The sequence below is a fragment of the Suricata suricatta genome, chromosome 1 (assembly GCF_006229205.1).
Source record: "Suricata suricatta isolate VVHF042 chromosome 1, meerkat_22Aug2017_6uvM2_HiC, whole genome shotgun sequence".
Classification (NCBI taxonomy): Eukaryota; Metazoa; Chordata; class Mammalia; order Carnivora; family Herpestidae; genus Suricata; species Suricata suricatta.
The window spans coordinates 127,925,566-127,942,404 of NC_043700.1; the positions used below are offsets into that span (position 1 = coordinate 127,925,566).

Genomic DNA, 16,839 nt, shown 5'->3' on the forward strand with positions numbered 1-16,839 from the left:
ACCCTAGAAATCTTTTGGTAAATTCATAAGCAGTTTTCCTTGATAAAAGCCTGGGTCTCCCTGACTCTAAAGCCCAAGTTTGTTCCCCGTGGCACACTGCTCATTGAAACACAGTATTAGGTGATTTAGATGATAAATGCCATGTTTAAGTAAACAAGTATGAAATAAAAATAAACTCTGTATCAGTTATTTTTAGGAAATAATTGATTTACTTAATAATTTTATTTAGGTTGACTTGTGTAATGACTAGTGACTAAATTAGATCAAGTGTAAGGGATTCAACTTGCTCTGAGAACCTAGTTCTTATTTCCCAAAATGATGCTACACTGTAAATAGACTCCCAAATGATGCTAATAATGAATGTTAATAATTCTGTAATTTTTCCTAAATATCTATTAAATGTTTTATAGTGTGCCGTGCTGGGTGCGCTGGGAGCTATGTGGATGTCTAAGACATGTACAGTTCTCAGTACCTTTATAATATGGTGAAGGTAAGATAGATTCAGAAGTAATTGAACATTATGTGATTGTCTGTGAGGTACAGAGGTTCTGCGGATGCTTAGTGAGTAGAAAGATTACTTTTAGTTGAGACAGTTAGGGGAACCTTTAAATGATGTTTGATCTGAATATCAGGGAGATTGATGGGATTTCCTTGGTGAACATTGAAACTTACCTATGTCAGAATTACAGAAAATTATAAAATCAATCGATTTTACTATCTGATGAGTTTTCTAGAAAAAATTAGTCTGACTTTAAATAATGAAAATAAGGATTAGGAATAAAGTAAAACATTTAGGGGGAAAACCATGTTTTTAACATGAAAATTTTACTTTTGCTCCTGAAGCATTTTGCAGCTAGGTCACCCTGAAAATTGTACTAAATATGATTTTATTCTTTTTAAAGATAATTTGATCTGTTGGACTAATGACAAATGTGCTTTATATATTTAGTCTTAGTTTGGTAACTCCAAAAATAGATGAGTTATCTCTTCGGTCAAAATGAGAACTGTTTTATTATATCTGAGGTTCCTGTGTTTAAAGTATTTCTATTCTCGCTGAGTGAGATGGCATTGGAAAACTTGACATTGTGAAGTTCGGCATTGCTAAGAGGTAGCTCTTGGTAGCAGCTTGAAGAATAGGCTGGAGGAAGAAGGAAACGGACAGTGGGTGTGAATGGCAACACCATGGGGGACAGGAAGGGGAGAGAGGGAGAGAAAGAATTCTGTGTAAAGGGGAATCGCTCTACCTCAGGCTATTCAACATAGCCAATGCTATCATGGTCCTGAAGTATTTCTGAAAGCTATAGTTTCTCGGCCAAACCTATATAAAAAGCAGAAAATCTTCTGAGTTTTCTTTAGTTATGTAATAAATATTAGTGGAGAATGGTGTCAGCACATTCATTTGTGTTCTCCACCTCCTTTTCCTCAGAGACCTAGATTTAAATCTGAGTCACCAGAGTAAATAAGTTCAGTGATTCCCAGTTTGTGTTAGATTGCATAACGTAACCAGCCACACGGGTTGGCATAGGTGTTTATACTTTCAGGAGGGTGTGGGGAAGCCGGACAGGACATGGCAGCCTCCAAAAGTCAGGAAGACTGCCATTACCACCAATATGTACTTGTGTGTTTGGGGCAGGGCAGGAGAAATATGTGCCGAATAGCCTTTCTGAGATGACGATAATTAAATAGTAGTGATCTGTAGGCATAACTTGGAGAAGACTATTGTATCTTTCTTAGAAAGCTTATTCTTTTCTTTTCTTTATGAATTTGCATGCATGTTGAATTTCTCAGCCTAAGACATTCATCAGAAATGAGCCATTTTTTGATTGTTGCTTGCCAGTGTTGAAAGATCTTTAAAAGGATCCTCATATTCTAGCCCTTCTTTCTACTCTGCTTGTTAACACCTACGTTAAGCATAGATTTTAATGGTTGCTTTGCATATCCTGATGTCAAAACATCATTCTGGTCCAGTCCAGTCAAGATTGTTTGGCAAGTGCTATTTTGATGGAATATGAGTTGCACTCCAGTACCTAATTGTTGTTTCTGTGTTACTATTTAATACAAGCATGCTTATATCTATTAATCACGTCTGCCTGTGCTTTTTTTTTTCATCCTAGTTTGTTAAAGCTAAGAGATGCTCTTATAGCATGCTGGGTTTGGTATTTAAAAAATTTTTTGTCTCATCCTTTTGAGTAGCAGAGTTAAGTACTATACACAAGTTTTTAGTTTGGTGCATTTCATCATGTGTTATCATTAAGGGGCAATAAAATAGTCCTATACTTACAACATTTTTTTAAAGATGGCAAAGTGACTACCTTAGTGAAGAATCGTCTGGGTTATTGGGGTTACAGTTAAAAACTAAATTACATTATTATTTTCCCATCATGTAATTTGTTTTCTTCATGAGAATTCAACTCACTATAAAATATCTGTGACTAGCAATTTAGAAGATATATTAACCAGTAATTCATTCCCAGATGCCTGTAATAAAATGGATTTAAAAAAAATAAATATTAAATATAGTGTGAGATTGAGGAAAACGGTTGTAGTAATACAAAATTGGAAGGGAGAGAAATAATTGCCTGGTGAAAGGGTAAGCATTAATGAAATCCACGATGCGGGATGCATTTTGCATTGCACTTACTGATCAATAGGGAGTTGTTTTGGAGAAGAGTAACTTAAAACTCATATCATACTTGGTTTTGTTAGAGTAAGGCTCTCCCTGGAGGTTGTCATTCTACAGTGACTGTATTGCATTCTAAGTGGAGTATATTTGACACTCCTTACTAGCCTTCTGAATCCTTGATTGTTTTTTTCATTCAACAAGCTTTTTGTTTTGTTTTGTCTTGTTTTAATTTATTTAAGCAATCACTACACCCAACATGAGGCTCAAAGTCCTGACCCTGAGATTGAGAGCCACATCCTCTACTGACTGAGCCAGCCAGGCGCCCCTCAGCAAGAATTTATGAACTGCCTGTCCTCTGCGCTGATGTTCAGGTGATAAAACACGATTCCTCATTTCACAGAGCTAGTAAACTACTCTAGCTTATGAACAGATAATTACTAAAAATTGTGGTAATGTCTGTTTTGAAGTTTCATAAGCTTTCCTCTCTAGCCACAGTATTTGGGGTTCTTTAGTAGTCATTGCACTTGTTCTTGATGCAGCCCTTTGGCCTATAAGGGACCTAGGATAGGTACACACAGCTTTTTCCTTGATTCTTGGGCTGCTTTGCAGTTTTTCCTTATACCTGTGATGATCTCATTTGTGGCTTGATCTTCTTAGATAGGAATCAAGGTAGGGGAAAACCAGGAGAGAAAACAACCTTAATGAAGGTGTAATATTAATAATGAAGCTAGATTTTGGAGAAAGTGAGGGGAATCCCATATTGGGTATCAAAAAGAATTAGAAGTTTAAGTTTAATAAGGAAGTATTTAGCATTGATCAAAAGAGATACTAATTGGGGCAACTGACTGGCCCTGTTGATAGAGTGTGTGGCTCTTGATTTCAGGCCCCACGTTGGGTGGAGAGACTACTTAAAAATAAATAAAATCTTAAAAATAAGGGGAGATACTAATTTCTATGACTAGATAGATTTATGCAGTGTTTTACTGCCCTGACCTACCTTACCTGTTTTATTAATTTCTTTAATCAAGAAATAACTGCTAGGACTCTTGAGAATGAAATGGTCATTTCTATATGCTATAATAGAATATATTTATAAAATATAATGTAGTCTTTGTCTTTTTCTCTACTTTTAAAAATTACAAGCTAATAATTAAAAAAAATATTGGCATGTAAATGTCCAGGAATCATATTCTGTTATTTTAATATAACTGTATTACAAAATTTATAATCCTACCATTTAGAAAATATTTTTCTTTCATTTATGTGTTTGATTTGTTTCTAAATTCTGTAAGTTTGCTTAGTTGTACAATATCTCAAGATTTGATAGAGTTTCATTGTATTAATGGTCTGATAGAGTATAGCCAAGTTTTAGACCAGGGCAGAAGTTACTATCATACAGGACATACTAGAAGGAGTCCACACTTAGAAATAGTACTGTATGTTAGACCTGATCTCGTTTAAATTACAGGTGTTGAGGAAGGGTCTCTGGTAAGCCATGTTAAGTATGGAACAGCCAGGGAGCAATCCATGCAACTTTGTGTTAATGTGAATTTGAGGTAAAGAAGCACATGGAATTCTGGAGAAAGAGTGTGTGAGTAAATAAAATAATTACCTACATGTACACATATATTTATATAAGTGGCTACCAGAGAATTCTGTTTGTGGGTACTGGGCTGATTTCTGTCCTTGGGATTGGGATTGGTAACCAAAAGTAGGTGTCCGAGTCCTAGGAAGAGAAAAGGCAGGGACCAGACTGGGAACCTCTAAAAGTGTTAAAACAGACCTAGTTATAATAATTGAGATATCAACAGGGCTAGAGTGGTAGAAAGGGGAAGAATAGACCAGAGGGTGTATCAGAACACGTAGGAACCTCAGTCCTCTAATCTGGGCTATAAGGTTAGGTGAATTAGTGTTAATAACAACTTGATTTGGACTCGAAGACTGGGGCTGAAACTGCTGTCACTGAAATTGCTGTCACAAGTTCATGTTTGTGACCTAGGATTTAAGTGACAGGAGAAGCAAGACACAGGGACAGCAGAAACAGGCTGGGCTTGACTTTTTTTTTTTAATGTTCTATTTATTTTTGAGAGAGAGAGAAAGAAAGGAAGGAAGGGAGGGCGGGAGCATGTGTGAACAGCAGAGGAGGGGCAGAGAGAGAGGGAGAGAGAAGGGATCCAGGTAGGCTCTGTACTGTCAGCCCAGGGACCCACACGGGGCACCATCCATGAGAACCTGACCTGAGCCAAAACCAAGAGTCAGCTGGTTAACCGACTCAGCCACCAGGTGCCCTTTGACATTTTTATACTAAATTTTTTTTTTAAGTTTATTCATTTATTTTGAGAGAGACAGCGTGAGTGGGGGAGGGGCAAAGAGAGGGAGAGAGAATCCCAAGCAGGCTCCAAACTGTCAGCACAGAGCCTGATGAGGGGCTGGAGCTCATGAAATTGTGAGATCCTGACCTGAGCCAAAACCTAGAGTCAGACAGTATAGAGCCACTCAGGTGCCCTGTACTGAATATCTTTTAAGGAAAAAATTCATTTCCATTGTTAATCAGTAATCATTTACTTTGCTTTATTGGCACTGGTAAGGCATCACGAGTTGCAGAGAACTGCTGATGTGTCATAGTAAAGTCTTAACAGGGAACTGCTGTTGAAGTGAACACACTGAAGCTTTGGAGTAAATCGCTTTGTTGCAAAATAAGAGGATATGAAAAAGCATGGTAGGCATCAGGGTTCTAATGTCACCGGAGGCAAAGTACAATATGTTAGGAGTTGAGTTTTTTGAGCAGGGTAAGAGGAAGCAAAGAAAATGTATGATTATGATAATTTGACATTAAAATGAGAACCTTCCTTTTTTTTTTTTTAACTTTCTAGAAGTCATAATAGCATTTTGGGGGTTGCAGTTAGATCATAGTCATTAGCTTAAGGGGGAACAAAAGCCATTTTTGGAATCTGTACTGGACATTGAATGATGAATTGAACAATGGGGCCTGATCAGAAGAAACTAGAGCTCTGGAAATCTCATTAGCAATTAAAAAAATTTTTTTTGATGTTTATTTTTGAGAGACAGAGATTACTAGCGAGGAAGAAATAGGGAGAGAGGGAGACACAGAATCTGAGGCAAGCTTCAGACTGAGAGCTGTCAGCACAGAGCCTAACGAGTGGCTAGTACTCACAAACTCCGAGCTCATGACCTGAGCGGAAGTCAGATGCTCAACTGACTGAGCCACCCAGGTGTCCCTCATTAGCAGTTTTTAATACCTTCTCTTTATACCCCTACCGTTAACGTGACCTCACGCTAAAGACTTAGACTCCCTTTTGTGCCTTTTCAGTTTTTATATTCCAATAAGAAAGGATTAGATTACCCTTTTCAGATGAGGGATCTGTCTCCCAGAGACAGGGACCAACATTATGATGTATAGTCATAGCCCCAGGAGTCTACACTTGTGTGCTGGGGGCCGTCCCCAAGAAGGGGAAATCAAAATTGGGGCAGCCCTCCTAGGAAATACCTAAAATATCTCAGCTGTTAATAGTTTAACCATCTCTTTTCCCTTCTTTTCTTTCCTTTACTTTCCCTCCCCGCTTATGGAAATGCAGAGGTAACCTGCTGTTCCATCTGTTGATGCAGTTGTCTTAGTGGGAGAAAATCTCCATGCAGGCTGAGGCTCCACATCCAGAGGCAGGGCCCTGGGGCTACTGAGTCTGGGTGATAGCATGCTGCCAATGGTTTCACTGGGATTCTTGATATTTTACAACTTAAATTTAATTACTGCTAAATTGTCATCTGCATGATTGGAGGAAAGGAAAGGGAAAGAAAATGTTTTAAAGGGAAAGATGTGGGTACTTATATACCAGGGACTAGTAAGGAAATAAATGGTGGCTTCAATGTTTAGTTTTGCATCAGTGCATGCACTCTAATCAATGCCTTCTTCTGTTTTACTTCAGATTTCGTACCTTCTGTTAGTATCTTGGCTTATCAGGGTTGTGTTCCTAACAAGCTGACCTAGTCCTTCATTCTTTTTGTTTTGTTTTGTTTTGAATCTTTTAAATGTCTTTTTTATTTTGAGATAGGGGGGTGGAGGGGCAGAGAGAGAGGATCCTGAACAGGCTCTGCACTGTCAGCACAGAGCCCGATTCAGGGCTTGAACTCAATAACTGTGAGATCATGACTCAATCCAAAATCAGATGCTTAGCTGACTGAGCCACCCAGGCGCCTCCTAGTCCTTCCTTCTTGAAAGGGTCTGAACCTCTGATAATTCCAACTGTATAGAATTGTGACAGTCTTCCACTAACCTTAATGTGTACACAGTATTGTAAGAACGTATTCCAGGAAATTCCCCTGGGTTCTTCTCATGGTCTTCCACGTCCCAGAGTCATAGTAGCAGTCTCTCTTCCCCTTGATAGTCAGGGACAGTCATCCCCAGCCAATATGGTAGTCTCTGTTTTTGTTTTTCTTGTTTTTCTACCGTCGTGAGGAAATCAAACTGAACATGATAAGCTCAGCTTTCAATAGAGTGAAGCAGTTATTTTGTTTCCTGGCATAAATATTTCTTCATTGGGTACTAAAACTTCTATATCAGCGAATTTCAGAGTTCTTGAGATAAAAAGCAAAACTTTGAGAGCAGAAAATCGTTCCCTCATCCATTGTATTCTGGAGATAGGAAACAATTATTGGTTGGTGGTTCAGAGCCTGTTTTATATCCTGCAGCACCGCAAATTCAGAAGTTTTTAGCTGGAGCAACAACTGGCATACTAAGCTTCAAGAAGCCTTTACTTCCTCCTAGGGAGACAGCTGTGTCTGAGTAAGAGGCTATTTGATATGGGGCTCTGAGAATCCACTCATTGCCATTTGAAGTGAACTCTTAGATCAAAGGCCATGTGATTTATAGGAAACATGCGGTTAATCTTATGTAGTGGTGCTGACAAGGCAACTTCAGAATTGGTGTCTATCACAGAAAGAACCAGCCATCACCATTTTTTAAAAGCTTTTATTTAAATTCCAGTTAGTTAACATATAATGTAGTATTCGTTTCAGGTGTAGAATTTAGTGATTGACGACAACATCCACAAAGTGCCTGCCTTAATCCCCATCACCTACTTAACCCATCCCCGCCCTCTGCCATCACTATTTCTGTAATCCAAGGGGCTTGCAGTATTTTGCCTGCTAAGAAGTAAGTAGTGCCTGTGGGGAGCTCAGGCAAATGGATTCTGGAGAGTAGTAGCAGCTGAGGTCCATCTTAGTCAGTGTAACTGATCTCTTGCATAACTGCTTTTCCTACCACCTGGTTGTGGTTTTCAGGAACGCACTAACTGAGGACTACGCTGGCTGCAGGACGATTTATGACGATCTCTCCAGTGATTATTAAGAGGCTTTATATTTTGATTTGTTTGATTTGGTAGTAGCAGGATTCTGGTGGGGAATTTTTGTAGGCTACGGCACCATTGTAAGAGGTTCATTCAAATAGCCATTCCCTAAATCTTTCCTTGGTTTTTCTTCTGATCTTTTCCTTCAAGGCCATTCATCATGGCACAAAGAAGGGAAGGATTGATTATAGGCTCTCTAGCCACTCCAAGAAGTGTCTACTACAGAAGTAATGAGGTAGTCTGTATGTTCTCAAAATTTAATAATATTTTCTTAAAGTTTTCAAAAAATGTTTTTGTCTTAATTAGATTCAGATCTTTTCCCTTTTATTTAAATTTCATGTTTTATAGTTTCTCATCCATAAAGGCCTCATTTTAAAATTTCTTTTTATTTTGGTTTATAGAATGCTAAACCGTAATATACCCTTTGTGAAGACATTTATGTATATATGTCTGTATATGTGCGTATATACACAAACATTTGAGTATAGGAAAGGCATACCAGACTTTTATGATTATCTTTGGGGCATGGGTTAGGGGGAAAGAAGATTAGGTATTGTGGAGAGCAACTTTATTGTTTTACTTCAAAAAAATGTGTTCTACTTGACATTTCATATTCTACTGAGGATGCACCTTTATTAATATGAAAAATGTCAGCTTAAGACTTTTATTTCCTACAGTTAGGAGAACGTTTTAACATGATATAAGGACTAATAAGCAGTACTTACATATACAGCTATCTGTGCTGTCAACAAAAACATATATTGTGGGTTTTAATTTTTTTTTACCCTATTCGACAATCAGATGCTTTTAGAAAGTCACTGCATAAATTAGTTTTTCATGTATTTACAGTGAAGATGAATTTCTTTGCTTTTCTCATCAACATAGAGTTTTCATTTAAAACTGTAATTAACAGGAGCGCCTGTGTGGCTCAGTTGGTTGAGCAACCACCTCTTGATTTTGGCTTGGGTCATGATCTCACAGTTTGAGAGACTGAGCCCTGCATTGGCCTCTGTGCTGGCAGTGCAGAGTCTGCTTGGGATTCTCTCTCTCCCTCTGTCTGTCCCTCCCCTTGCTCATGCTTGCATGCGCGCGCGCTCTCTCAAAATAAATAAGTAAGCTTTAAAAATACAAAATAAAACTGGAATTAACAAAAAGTATAATATACCTTATCTGAAATGTCTGTAATTCAGAAGTCAAGTTGCAATCAAGAATTGCAGGAGGGAGGCTTTCAACATTATTCTCTCTTCTAATTTTAGGTTTCGTGTCAGGCATCTGATAGGGACCCAATGCTATGAAGGACTCTAAACTAGAAGTAAAAGGATATACTTTCCAGTTTTTAAGTATGTGCAGGCCAGATTGTGTCATCTTAGACTATTCAGTAGTTGACAATGATTTCGTCACCTCCCAAAGACCAATTACGTCTTTTTTTTAAAAAAATTCTATTCCTTCAAGTATATATACATAGAGAAAAGTGAACAAATTTTAAGTCAATTTTCTGTATATGAACTTTTAAGTGTCTTAAAAATGAAAGGCTAGCCACAGGCCAGGAAAAATATTTGCAAAGCATATATCTGGCAGAGGATTTGAGCCAAAATATCTTAAGAACTCTCAACTATTTGATAATAAGACAAAGACCCCTGTCAAAAAAAATAAGACAAAGAATTTGCACCAGACATATATGAATGGCCAATTCATCCCGCATAGGATACTCAGCACCACTAGTCATCCAGGAAATGCAAATTTAAACCATTGAGTGATACTATTACACACCCACTAGCATGGCTAGGAATACAGTCTGATAATGTTAAAATGGGTGAAGATTTGGAGCAACTAGGAGTTTCCTTTCATACATTGCTGGTGAAATGGGATAGCCACTTTACTAAACAGTTGAGATTTTTACAAAGTCAAACATATTCTCTATGAACTGTAAGTAACATTCTAAGTATATATGCAAGAGAAATGAAAGCATATCCACAAAAAAGCTAATGTTCATAGTATTTTTCAGAATGGTTCTAATTTGCTTTTAATGAATAATTAACAATATTGAACAAACTTTCATGTGTTTCTTTCCTATATCTATATCTTTTTAAGAAGTATTGACATCTTTAACTCCTTTAAAATTTTTTTTTTAATGTTTTTTTACTTTTGAGGGAGACAGAGTGTGAGTAGGGGAAGAGCAGAGAAAGAGGGGGAGACACAGAATCAGAAACAGGCTCCAGGCTCAGAGCTGTCAGCACAGAGCCAGACACAGGGCTCAATTCACAAACCCCAAGATCATGACCTGAGCCAAAGTCTGACTCTTAACCGACTGAGCCATCCAGGCGCCCCTTTTTAGCTCTTTTTAAAATTAGGTTGCTTATTTTATTATTGAATCATAAGAATTTTTATATATTTTGGATCTAATTGTCTTTTTTTGTGGTATATGTTTTATAAATGTTTTCTCCCAGTTTATGGATATCTTTTAAAAAAAAAAAACTGTTTATTATTTGTTTTAAGTAAACTTTACCCCCTCCACTGACTTAGCCAGCCAGACTCCCTGAATTCATTTCTTTAATTTTTTTTTTAATGTTTACTTTTCAGAGAGGGAGACAGAGCACAAGTGGAGGGAGGGCAGAGAGAGAGGGAAGCACAGAATCTGAAGCAGGCTCCAGTTCCTGCTGTCCGCATAGAGCCTGATGCGAGGCTCGAACCCACGAACTGTGAAACTGTGACCTGAGCCGAAGTCAGATGCTTAACTGACTGAGCCACCCAGGTGCCACCCTGTTTCGTTTTTAAAACCATGTCATTTGAAGAGTGTTCTGACAACAGAGAGAAACACTTAGAATGGTGTTTCCTTCTATGGTTTGTGCTTTGTAGCCTGTTCAGAGAATTCTTTGCCTAACTGAAAGTCAGCATTATTATGCACTCTTTTCTTCTAGAAGTTTTATAGTTTACATTTTACATTTAGAGATATGATTCATTTTGAGTTAAATTTTGGCTATGTTCTGATGTGTGGGCTGGTTGAGAGTCTTTTGCTTTTGCTTTGGTTTTTGCGTGTGGATGCAGGTGTGCTTGCACCATTTGGTGAAAAGTTTTCCCTTTCTCCATTGAATTGCTTGACATCTTTATCAAAAATGACAACATGAGTGTGCATCTATTTTTGAAATTTCTGTTCTTTTCTGGGTTAAAGTTTAGTCTGGGTGTTTGTCCTGTCATGAGTACCACATTGTCTTGATTCCTATAGCTTTAGAGTAAGTCTTGAAATCAAGTCATAGAAGTACTCCATCTTTCTTTTGTTTTGTTTTGAAATTGTTTTGGCTTCTAGTTGCCTTGCTTTTCTGTGTAAATTTTAGAATCATCCTGTCAGTTTAAAAAAAGTACTAGAATTTTGATTGGGATTGTATTATATCTGTAGATAAATTTGGAGAGAAGTGACAACTATGTTGAGTCTCCAGATCTGTAAACATGTTATATCTCTCTTTACTCTGGTCATCTTTGATTTATCTCATCAGTGTTTTGTAGTGTTCAGAATACAGCTCTTACATGTAGTTTGTTAGATTTATCCTTAATATTTCATGGTTTTTTTTGTTGTTACAAATGGCAATATGTATATATGTAATTTTCAGTTGTTGATATGTGGAAACATGATTGATCTTTATAATTTTTAAAAAAATTTTTAATGTTCATTTGTTATTGAGAGAGACACAGAGCATGAGCATGGGAGGGGCAGAGGGAAAGGGAGACACAGAATCCAAAGCAGGTTCCAGGCTCTGAGCTGTTAGCACAGAGCCCGTTGAAGGACTCAAACTCGCACAGGAGATCATGAACTGAAGTTGGAAGCTTAACCTACTGAGCCACTCAGGCACCCCATGATGATTGATCTTTATTTATTGAATTCTGTATACTACATACAACCTTGTTAAATTACCTTATTAAATCTAGTAGTGGTTTTTTAAGATTCTTTGGGGTTTTTATATAGATAGTCATGTTGCCTGGGATAAAGACAGTTTTATTTAAGAAAAAATTTTTTAACATTTATTTATCATTGAGAGACAGACAGAACATAATCATGGGAGGGGCAGAGAGAGGGGGAGACACAGAATTCAAAGTACTCTCCAGGCTCTGAGCTATCAGCAGAGAGCCCGCTGTAGGGCTCGAACCCACAAACTGAGATCATGACCTGAGGTGAAGTTGAACCCTCAACCGCCTGAGCCTCCCAGGTGCCCCAAGACAGTTTTATTTCTTCCTTTCTAATGTATGCTTTTTATTTCTTTTTTATACCTTATAGTACTGGCTAGGACTTCCAATATAGTGTTAAAGACAGAAAGCATTCAGTCGTTCACCATTAAATAGGTATTAGCTATATTTGTTTTAAGGATGCCAATTATCAGGATGGGTTGCATTCTGCTAGTTACTAGGTTAATAAGAGTTTAAAATCATGAATGGATGTTGAATTTTGTCAAATGCTTATTTTGAATTGAGATTATAATGTGGTTTTTCTTCTTTATTCATTTGATATAATGAATTATACTGATTACTTTTTCAACTATTGAACCAGCCTTGTATTTCCAGGATAAACTCCACTTGGTCATGATGTGATATTTCTATTATATACTGCTAATATTTTGTTAAAATTTTTTGGATCTGTCTTCACAAAGGATATCAGATTTCTAGCCTCCTTTTTTTTTTGTTGTTTTTTAATGTCTTAGTTTGGCTTTGGCATTAAGAAATTATTGGTTTCATACAGTGTTTTGGGAAGAGTTCCTCCAGTCTGGTTTGAGCTGGTTAGTATAAACACACATATATAGTTTGCTATCTTTTGTTTTAAGAAAAGGGTGGGGGATAAAATATATAAATATCTGCTAAACTTTGCAAAGGTAGTAGTGGTGGTTGGAGGTCATGAGACCAAAGATTTATGAGTGAGAATGACACTTCTCAACTTACATCTTTAAAAAAATAAATGTTTATATATTTTTGAGAAAGAGAATCCCAAGCAGGCCCTGTTCTGTCAGAGCAGAGCCTTACACTGGCCTCAGTACCATGAATCATGAGACCATGACCTGAGCCGAAATCAAGAATCTGATACTCAACCAACTGAACCATCCAGGTGCCCCCAAAGTTTCTTTTTTTATACGTTGACTTTTCAAAACAAAGCGCATGTAATCTTCCATATTCAAAATAAGGATGGGGATGGGAAAAATCTTAACCTACTAAAACAAATGAACCTGGCCGTATTTTAATCTAATGCTATACCTATATTTTAAGGGAGGAAACAGTGAATCTAAGTGATATATTAACACAATATTTTGCTGTTTACCCTCAACTTGAGTGGAGGAAGAGGGAGGGATTGCAAACAAATCTTGAATTCTTTCTACTAGAGTTTAGTTTTGTAGTGATATAGACAAAGCAGCTCTGGGGCATTTTTAGGTGTATTATGCATTGGCTGGATGTTTTGAGGTGGTTGGAGCCAGGGCCTGAGGGTGGAGGGACATACAGATATGCAATGGGGAAAGGCAGAAATTAATCCTGTGGAAATGGATTGAAATGAAAGGTATTGGGACAGCTGGGTAGCTCAGTTGGCTAAGCGGCCAACTTCAACTCAGGTCATGATCTCACAGTTCGTGGGTTTGAGCCCTGCATCGGACTCTGTGCAGACAGCTCAGAGCCTGGAGCCTGCCTCCGATTCTGTGTCTCCCTCTCTCTCTGCCCCTCTCCCACTCCTGCTTTGTGTCTGTCTGTCTGCCTGCCTGTCTGCCTGTCTGTCTCTCTCCTCCCTTCCCCTTCCTCAAGATTAAATAAATATTTAAAAAAATTTTAAAAAGATATTAATGTGAATTCACTATTTTTGCAACTAGTATATATATGCGTGCACAAATGTATATCCATGTGTGACATGAATATACACATGTATGATATGCATATATATGCACATATATTTCCTGGTAGCTCTTTCCAACAAAAAGGCTAAGAAGGAAAGAACAGTGAGAACACTTAATTCCCTAATCTTCATCTGTATCACTGTTCCCAGCACAGAGGAACCAGCAATCCTCAGAGAATGGGCTGATTGCAGACCTGGGCATGGTACATACCAGGTGAACCTGGATCCTTTTCTTTATTTATATATTAGAACATAAATTTTTTTTAAAACAAATGGGAGCATTTCATAAGAAGCCTGTTGGATTTCCTATTGGTTCAGTCTAGATTAATTTTATCATCAAATAAGTATAATAATGGATTATGAACCAGTAGAAATAGGAATCATTATTCATAGTAATAAACTGTTAAATGAATAAATAGAGAAGGGAGGTCTCTTGCTCACAGTAGAACTTGGAGTTCTAGAGCTGGAAAATCATCAATTTGCAGCTGTTAGAGTAAAGTAAGACAGGGCAAGAAAACTAAGTCAAGGGGGGATATTGATGAGGTGAAGGTTATTTCCATGTTATTAAAGATGATCTATTATTTACAAGGTATAAAATTGTGTTTAGATGTTGGTGAGAACCACATGGGGCAAATGACTACCATGTGATTCCAGATAGGACATCCTGAGGAGACATATCATCGTCTTTGTGGTAATCTGGCCAAAACTGCATAACCTGAATCTAAAATGAGGAAATGCTAGACTCAAACCAAGCATTCTAACTTAGAGGAGGGAGGGGTGCCTGCGTGGCTCAGTCAGTTAAGTGTCCAACTCTTGATTTCAGCTCAGGTCATGATCTCATGATTCGTGGGTTCAAGCCATGCTTCCTCAGGTTCTGGGCTGACAGCGTGGAGCCTGCTTGGGATTCTCTCTCTCCTCTCTGCCCCACCCTGTGCACAAACGCACATGTTCGCTCGCTCTCTCTCAAAAATTAAATAAACATTTAAAAAAGTGCAGGATGGTGCTGTGTTCTTCCAAAACCAAATGTCATCAAAGACAGGGCACTGTTCTATATTAAAGGAGGCTTATGAGAGATAATCACTAACTGCAATACCTGACCCTATACTGGATGGGGAGAAAATACTGTGAAAGGATATTACTGGATCAGTTGAAAAAAATGGGGATGTGGATACTAGAGAAAATTAAAAAATTGTAATGCTGTTCAAATTAATGAAGATTACTGTGGTTATAAAAGAGAATATCTCTTTTCTTGGGAAATGCACATTGAGTCAGTGGAGCAGAGGGCTGCAATGTCATATAACTTATCTTCAGTTTGTTTAGAGGAAAAGTAGTGTGAGTGTGTGTCTGTGAATGGAGAGGAAGTGCAAGAGGATACATGAGCACAGATGATAAAACAAAGAGGGTGACATTAACAGTTAGTGACATTAGGTATAATGGTGGTTTTTTAAATTCTTATATTTGTACCTTTTCTGTAAGTCTGAAATTATATCCAAACCAAATATTTAAAACACTTAAAAACATCTGCCCTTTATTTTTAGAGTTTCTTTATAAAGAGTGTGGTTCTTTGTCTGGAACCAGTTTGGAATGAACATTTTTGTAATACTTTTCAGTGAGTTGGTGTTGTGGCTCTGTAAGCCAACCACTGTTGACTATGACAGCAGTTAGTGGAAAATAAGTGTCACTGTGTGGACAGCTAGAGTTTAAAACCTGATTTGGGGAGAAGAACTATTTACTATATAGTAATTAATTTTCTAGAGGTATTGGCTCCAACACCTATTGAAGTCTTTAGAGTTGTTATCACTTACCTGTTGAAATTTTAGAATGATTATTTATTTTACATCAAAAATCTGTAGCCCCCGATTAGACTTTCTCATTTTGTAAACTCAGGAAGAATGTAATTACTTACTTACTCACTCAAAAAATGTTTGTTGAATGCCTATGGTGTGCCATAACCCTTTCTAGGCATTGAAGGTATAGCACCAAACAAAACACCTCTTGCCCTTGTGGGTTTTATGTTTTTGTGGGAGGACATAGACAAACAGGAATAGAAGTGAAATAAATTTATGTTAGTAACATTGGAGAAAAATAAATCAGAGAGGTAGATTAAAGATGCTGGGAGCAAAATTGTTACAGTTTAAAAAAAAGGGGACAGGAAAGACTTTGTTCAGGAAACAAATATTTGTGCAAAGTTCTGAAGATAGTGTGGGAATGAGGCATGTAGAGATAATCATCTGGAAAAAAGCATTTAGGCAGGGAGAACAGCAAGTGTAAAGGCTCTGAGGCAGGAGTAACCCTAGCGTGAATACGGGATTGCAAGAAGGTCAGTGGGAAATGAGGTCAGAGGTAGTAATAGGGGCCAAATTATGTGGGTTCTTTTTATGCTATTTTAAAGATGGTGGCATTTACTCTGAGATGAGATGCCATTAGGAGATTTTGGGCACAGATGTTACATTGTAGGAGTTAAGCAAGATGATTAGGATCACTCTGACTGCTTTGATGAGAAAGGATTGAAGTAGGACAAGGGTAGAAGGTGGGAGGCCAGTTACTAAACTATGGACAAAATCCAAGTGAGAGAGGATAGTTATTCTGGTTAAAGTCTTTAAGTGATGAGAGGTGGTTAGAGTCTGGATGTATTTTGTAGACAGAGTCAGTACAGTTTGCTCTTGGATGGAGAAGAGAGTAAGAACTTGAACTTTAGTCATCACTGAGAAGAGAAGTGAGCAAAGGAGGTGAGTAGAGACCAGTGAGATAGGATGAAACTAGGAGAGCCCTTATTTTGGAAGCCAGGTAGAGAAAATAGCAGGGTTTGATGAGTCATGCCAGTTGCTGTAGATAGGTCAAGAAACATGAGAACTGACTGCCCTTTGGATTTAATTATGTAGGTGGCTTTCAAGTTCAATGGCATATTGGGGAGCAAAAGTCTCATTAGAATATGTTCAGTTTGAGAGGTGGAGCCAAGATGGCGGAGAGGAAGGGAGCTCTGTAAACTCCGTCCG

At 37.8% G+C, this 16,839-nt stretch overlaps 1 protein-coding gene across 3 annotated transcripts in view; it reads left to right on the forward strand.

Annotated features, from left to right (window-relative positions):
- The first annotated feature begins 2,933 nt into the window (after nucleotides 1–2,933).
- The window catches only part of WDFY3 (WD repeat and FYVE domain containing 3), a 251,559-nt gene continuing 237,653 nt past the window's right edge, over nucleotides 2,934–16,839 (forward strand). For all 3 annotated transcript variants that reach the window (XM_029943745.1, XM_029943751.1, XM_029943756.1), the window contains exon 1: nucleotides 2,934–2,994. The gene's annotated coding sequence lies outside the window, so the exon portion shown is untranslated. The remainder of the gene's footprint in view (nucleotides 2,995–16,839) is intronic.